The sequence below is a fragment of the Phodopus roborovskii genome, unplaced genomic scaffold (genome assembly GCF_943737965.1).
Source record: "Phodopus roborovskii unplaced genomic scaffold, PHOROB, whole genome shotgun sequence".
Classification (NCBI taxonomy): Eukaryota; Metazoa; Chordata; class Mammalia; order Rodentia; family Cricetidae; genus Phodopus; species Phodopus roborovskii.
Genome location: NW_026126044.1, coordinates 170,271 through 177,500, shown reverse-complemented (window position 1 = coordinate 177,500; position 7,230 = coordinate 170,271). Strand labels below are relative to the sequence as shown.

General features: G+C 42.4%; 1 pseudogene; it reads right to left on the bottom strand.

The window, feature by feature from the left end:
* Positions 1 to 244: 244 nt before the first annotated feature.
* On the bottom strand, positions 245 to 1,703 carry LOC127218324 (uncharacterized; annotated as a pseudogene).
* Positions 1,704 to 7,230: the final 5,527 nt, after the last annotated feature.

The following is a 7,230-nucleotide window of genomic DNA, read 5'->3' as shown; positions in this document are numbered from 1 at the left end:
TATTACCATAAGTGGCTGACCCAGAGTCAGTTTATCTGCGTTCTTGATCAAGACTTCTATTGTAGCCACCATCTGGAGGCAAGGGGGCCAACCTGTGGCCACATTGTCTAACTTCTTGGAAAAGTATGCTACGGGTCTTTTCCATGGCTGGAGCTGCTGTTCCAGAGGCTTTGGCAGGGTCTGAGGATGCCCTGCTGTAGCAATCTATTAATGTGTGGTCTGATTCCTTCCCTAGCTTCAAGGCTTATGGGATGTTGCTTGATGGCCACAGGGTGGCCAAGGGCTTGATATTGATTATCAACGGGGGCTGCTTTTTGGCCAGTCCCACGCCTGCTCTTTCAGCCCAGGCATGAGGATATTTTTCCAGCCAACTAGTTTCCATGGGTGGCAAGGGGGGAGATGAGTCTTCCAAAAGCCTATGTTCATCCTCCAGTCGTAGAGTTAGTATCTGGAGGGGCAATCCTTTCTCTCCCGTAACCATGGCCTCATCCTGATGGAAGTGAATGTTGGCTCCTACCTTGGAAAGGAGGTATCTCCCCAGCAGGGGGTAGTTACATTCTGGCATGGGCAGGAAGGAGTGGGTCACATGCCTAGTGCTCAAATGGACCTTTTGTTCTGTTGTCCATCAGTGTAGCTTTCCTCCAGTGGCACCCTGAACCCAAGCAGTCCGGGAACTCAGCAGTTCATGGGTCTGGGTTAGGACTGAGTGTTGAGCTCCCATATTTATTAAAAATGTTATGGGCTGCTCCCCTACATTAAGGGTTACCCTGGGCTGGGGGGGGGAGCTCCTGGCCCTGACTGGCCTAAACTCCCAAAGAGAGAACGGGGACGGGTTTCCGTCTGGGGTTCTTGGGACAATCCTTGACCCAATTCCCCTTTTCCTTGCAGTAAGCACATTGGTCTCTCTGCATCCTCATTCTCCTTCTGTCTCCCAGGTTCCCTTTATGGCCTGGTCTAGGTTCTGATTTCTGCACTACCACCATGGCCAAAATCTTTGTCAGCTCCTGGTTTTGCTTTTTATCTCTCTTGTCCTCCCTGTCTTCCTATAACTTTCACAATCTTTCTTCCTTCTCCTCTGGAGTTTCTCTCTTGTTAAAAATCTTTTCTGCTTCCTTTACTAGGTCTCGAAGGGTGTATCTCTGCAACCCCTCAAGGCGTTGTAGTTTTGTATGCATGTCAGGCGCCAGCTGTCCAATGAGTGACATGATTACATCGGCCTCCCTATCTGGGGCCTGAGAGTCAAAAGGAGTGTACATCCTGTATGCCTCCATCAGGCATTCTAAGAAGCCTGCGGGGGTTTCTTCCGAACCCTGAACTACCGCACGTACCTTAGCCAAATTCGTGGGGCGTCCCCCTGCCCCTTTCAGTCTGGCGATAGAGATGGTGACCCTCCCTACGAGCTGCCGTGTTGATGCCCCAATCCGTTGGTCTGGTTAAGGGAAATACTTCTCTATTTCATTGGGGAGTTGGGTAAGCCTGCCATCCTGTCCCTGCACGTTTTTCCTGGCTTCTAGGAGGACTCGTTGTCTCTCCTCAGTTGTGAGGAGAGTCTTCAAGAGTTGCTGACAATCATCCCATGTGGGTTGGTGGGTGATGAGGATGGATTCAATAAGACCTGTCAAGGCTTTGGGGTCCTGCAAGAAGGAGGGATTATGGGTTTTCCAATTATAAAGATCTGCAGAGGAGAAGGGCCCTCCCCACATCAACCAGAGAGGAAAGACCTGGGAGACCTCAGAGCTTCTGGCATTCTATCTCTTTGGGGTTGCAGTCGGGTGGATGGTGGTGATGGGTCTCGAGGGCCTCTGGTGGCCGGTGCCAAGATGGAGCATGGGGATGGGGATCCCTGAGTGGGTGCAGGTGCCAGAGTTTGGGGTGCTGCTTGCTGGTGATTAGGGTATGTGGGAGGAGGTTCTAGAAGGAGGACATCCTCTTGCACATCTGACAGGACGAGGGGAGCTTTGAGCCTATGATCAGGAGTTCGGAGCTCCATCAAGGTGAACAGAGAAGAGGTCAAAGGAGGGGCTGAGGGTGTGGGAATGAGTGGGACATGGGAAGGTAGGGGTGCCGGGCAGGAGCCCGGAGGAGGAGGTGAGAGAAAGGGCTTGACCCAAGGAGGAGGATTGTGGCTCAGGCTTTCCCAGGTGAGAATATAGGGACTCTGGTCAGGGTGGGCCAGTGATCCTGGCCAGAGAATGTGGGCTTTGACCTGCAAGATGGTTGTAAGATTAAAGGTGCCATCCCTCGGCCAGCCCACATCTAAAGCAGGCCATTCCGAGGAACAGAAAATACGCCATTTCTTCTTCCGGACATCCATCACTTCATTGTGGGTCCGGCCTGAGACATCTTGCCAGTGATCTAAAGTCAGACTTAGGGGGATAGGTTTTGACCCATGGGCAATGTACAAACAGGCACAAACAGTAGGAAAAGAAGGATGCAACAAACAGAACCATTCGACAAACAGGACAAATCTGCGCAGTAGACAAACGGCGCCCAAACCAAAGTTACAAAGCAGGAGGGAAGCAGATTCCAGGGGCCTGCGATCCCCCTGACAAGTGAGACCTTGTCTCCTCCCCTCCTCCAAAGAACCCAGGACTTTCGTACAGGGCAGGACCAAGGGTCTCAGGACACTCAAAACAGCTTGGACAAGGCAGCCTTGCAGACTACAGCCAGGATTTCTGTGTCTTCTTAGGATTCCCATGTTATTACAGTGCCCCCGACCAGCAGGAAGCAGTTTAGAAAGAATGATGCCCAAATCCCCATATATTGTCTATAAATGTTTGTTTTCACTTAAACGGATTGGCTGCAAATGTTTAATGATCACAAGTAATTTCTTTTAAAGGTAAAAAGGGGATTATGGTATAGAAATGAATACTTTGTTTTGGAATGGATTTTCATTTATTGATACAATTTAAGGTCAATTTTGTGATATGAATATCTCTCCTCTTGTTTAGGCATTGTGTTTATATAGCTCATTTAAAAATGTATAATTAGTACAGATTTTAGATGTTTACCTAAAATAGTCAAAATTTACAGTTATGGATATCTATATATATACAGAGATATATTTGAGATGGATATGTATTCTTCTAAACCTTTCAAAGATCTACAGAATAGGGCCTTTAAATGGTTTGGGGTTTTTCTTAACAGTGAGGAACAACAGTTCCTGATAACACTAACTGCATCAGAAGGGAAGATGGACATCGAAGAAACTCGTTATGGAGTTTGTTTCCAATATGGTAAGACTAGCCATTTGGACAAGATACTGCTCTAGTCCAGACTGTTTAACTATATGCTTTTTAAAGTAGACATGCATGACCCACAGGAAAGTGACTGCTGAAACAAGATGTCCAATGCTACAGGGTTTCTGCTTCATGGAGAAGTCTGCCAGACATTCGGCAGGACACAGAAAAAAGTGGCTGACAAACTGCCTATGATATTCGAAACTTAGAGTTAAGTTAGTTAGGTTTTCTAGATATACAGAGATGTATTTGAGATGAATAGGCATTCTTCAAACCTTTCAAGAACTTACAGAATATGGCATTTAAAATCATTTAGGGTTTTTCTTAACAGTGAGACATAACTTTCTCACACCACCAACTGAGTCAGAAAAGAAGATGGACAGCAAAGAAACATATTATGGAGTCTGCCTCCAATATGGCATGACTAGCCATTGGCAAGATACTGCTCTTGTCTGGACTGTTTGACAATCCTGTATAAACTGGACATGCAGGACCCACAGAAAAATGACTGCTGATACAAGATGGACATTACTACAGGATTCCGGCTTCATGGAAGAGTCTGCCAGACATTCTGCAGGACACAGAGAAAAGTGACTGATAAACTGCCAATACAGGTGGACAGTTTAAAGTTTCCTGCTTTGCTGAAGAGTCTGCCAGACACACTATGGCTTATAGGCTGAAGATGGAACATTAGAGAAGAACTTCGGATGACTGACCAGGCGGTAAGTTGTCTCTGTCATTTCTAGAGTTTATATGTTATCCTTCTGTGGTCTTTGATGGAGGTGAAGAAAGATAGTTATGGCTATAGTTTTCCTTAGTTAGGATTAAAGATAAATTACATATAGGACTTAAGACTCACAAAGATAACATTTTCTTTAAATCTTGCTAAATGTTAATGGACTAAATATTGTTAACTGTGGTTCTTATTTGATAACTGTTTTGTTATATATTTTATTATGTTAAAGTTAAAGCCCTTCTTTTTATTTTAGACAGAGAAGAGGAAATGATGAGAGATGCCATTCTTTAAATATGTTTCTCTTATTGGTTAATGAATAAAGCACTTTTGGTCAATAGGAAAGCAAGATTGGCAGGACTAGGAGACTAGGAGGAGAGAGGAAGAAGTAGGGAGGAAAATCAAGATATAGGAGGGAGAGAGCCCTTTCTCCGGTAAGCCAAGGCCACATGGAAATACTTAGATTAACAGAAATTGGTTAATATTTAACCAATAAGAAATGGCCAATAAGAAATGCCAGTCACAGGTCAACAGAATTATATCTAACACAGCGTCTCTCTGTGTTATTTGGGGCTGGCATGGCTGTGGGACCAGGCCAGCGGGAAAACCAACTTTTAACTAATAAGTGTTTGAGAAGATGATTTAAATCATTAGTCCTGAGTGTTGGCTTCTTGTATCAAAGTCATTAGTCACTGGGAAAATACTAATCAACTAATATTCACAAGTTGTGGAGCAACTGGAACTCTCATACACAATTGTAGCAATGTTGACTTATGCAACCACATTAAGAAGCAGCATAGTGATGTTTTAACATTATTTATTTTGTGTAAGTGTTTGCCAAGGTGAGAATGTAGAGGTCTGAGGACTACTTGGTAGCATCAGTTCTCCTTTCCCCTTTGGAGGTTCAAGTTGTGAAGCTCTGTGATAAATGCCTTCTAGTGATCTTGCTAGTCCTAGCAATGTTTCACAAAGTGAAACATAAGCTCACCATATGATTCAGTAATTCTGTTCTTGAATATTTATCCATGAGAAATGATAAGTGATGTACATGCAAAGGATTATGCATTGCAAGTTTGTTTTTAATAGTCACAGGCAGAAAAATCTCAATTATTCATGAATATGTAAATGGATAAAATAAGTGTTATATAGCTATATGATGGAATACAAGTTATCAATAAAAAGAAATAAACGAGATACAGCAGTGCAAATAGATATCATAATAATTATGCTGAAAAAAACACAAAGTACATATTGCACAATTTCATTTGGGTAACTTTTAAGAAAACGCAAATGACTGTATGAAAGCAAACAAAACAGCAGGGCAAGGGCAGGGAGTAGAGGGATATACAGTGCATTAGCCAGTATTCACTAGAGAAACAAAACCAACAGGATGTATATATAGATATATAAAAGATGATGTTATGAAAATTGACTCATGTGACTATGGAGATCAAGAAACCTCATGATCTACCAGAGAAGCAAACTGGAAAACCAGGAATGTTAACTCAGCCTGAGTCCTGGCCTGGGAACCAGGGGAGTCAATGATGTAGTAAAGGCTGTACAGTCTTAATTACTGAGACAAGTGCTGGTACCTGAGGGCAAGAGAAAGTGGATGTACTAGACACAGATGAAGGTCAGTTTGCCTTTATGTTTCATACATGTTTGGAGTGGTTGGTTGACACTCAACCATACTGAAGCACATGGCTCTTTCATATTTAATTCACTAATAATATTACAATTCCTGCTATGAGTATCATCCTCACAGACACACCGAGATTAATATTTTACCAGTTCACATATACTGTAACCCAATCAAGTAAAAACTACTCACTCTTGGGCATATACCTTCATAGTAGAGTACCTGCACATTTATTAATAAAGAACCTGGCTACAACACATCCACTTCTTGTCAGCTTGGTGCCAATATACATTTCCTTAGTTCATATGTGATTTTCAAATGAATGTAGCTCTACCTAACATGACACCATTGTATTGTATACAATCCAAAATGGTTGAATCTCTTTAGCCTTGTACAACCAAAATAAAAAGGCTCCATAAGGAATGTACCCTCACCAGACATTGCCTCTTCCAGTGCCTTCATTTTGGACATCCCATTTTTCAGACTGTGAGAAATAAATAAGTATATAGTTTATAAACCACACAGTTTACTATGTACACACACGCATATTTGCATAAATTCTATTTATACATGTCCTATTTATTTATGTATGTATGTGTGTGGCACTGTCAGGCTTGACAACAAGAGCCTGCTGAGCCATTGTGATAGCCCAGTTTACTGCACTTTTACTACAGCATCCTCATAGATTAAGACAAAAGGATGCTAAGAGACATGAAAGATCTGTCAGGAATGACAGATGTGGTCATTGTTACTTGTCACAGTATGGTGATGGTTATGAATGCATATGCTAAAATTTACCTAGTTTGTGAATGTTAAGTGTGAACAATCTATTATACATCAAATATGTCCCCAAAAGTCTGTTACTAACAAAGAAAACTCCAATACTGCTGCTATTCCAAACACCTAGTGTAACAACTTTGAATAATAGACATTGGTGAAATGACCTTCCACACTAATAATGGTATTATAGAATAGCACAAATACTTTCTAGAACTATTTTATAACATATAGTAAAAGTTTTTTTAAGGGTTAGTGACTGGAGAGATGACTCAGCGGTTAGGAACACTGGTTGTTCTTCTAGAGGATCTGGTTTTGAGTACCAGCACCCACTATAATTCCAGGGGATTTGGTACCTTCTTCTGGCTTCTGCATGTACTAGGCATTCAAATGGTGCACAGACATACAGGCGAAGCACCTATATGCATAAAATAAGGATGAAAATAATTTTAAAAAAACTGTTGATACCTACTGTATTTAATACCACCATGCCTTTGGTTGTGAGCCTATCCTTTAACGGCTGAGATAACTGCCTTAACCTAGAGACAGGAGAGAAGCCCTAGTCCCTACTGCACTGAACTGTCAGATCTACATGACACCAACTGGATGGCATTCCCCTACATATGGAATTGGGATGGGGGAAGGAGAGGGGAGGGTGATTAGGGTGCATGTGAGAGGGCAGAGAGGGTAAAAGGGAGGAAGGGAGGGAGGGAGAGGGAACTGGGATCGACATGTAAAATAATAAATTAAATAAAAAAATGCTTTGACTCCAAAATTTAAGTTCAAGGACAAGTTATTGGGGAAAAGGATTTCTATTTTTGTTTCCACAGAAAATGAAAAGA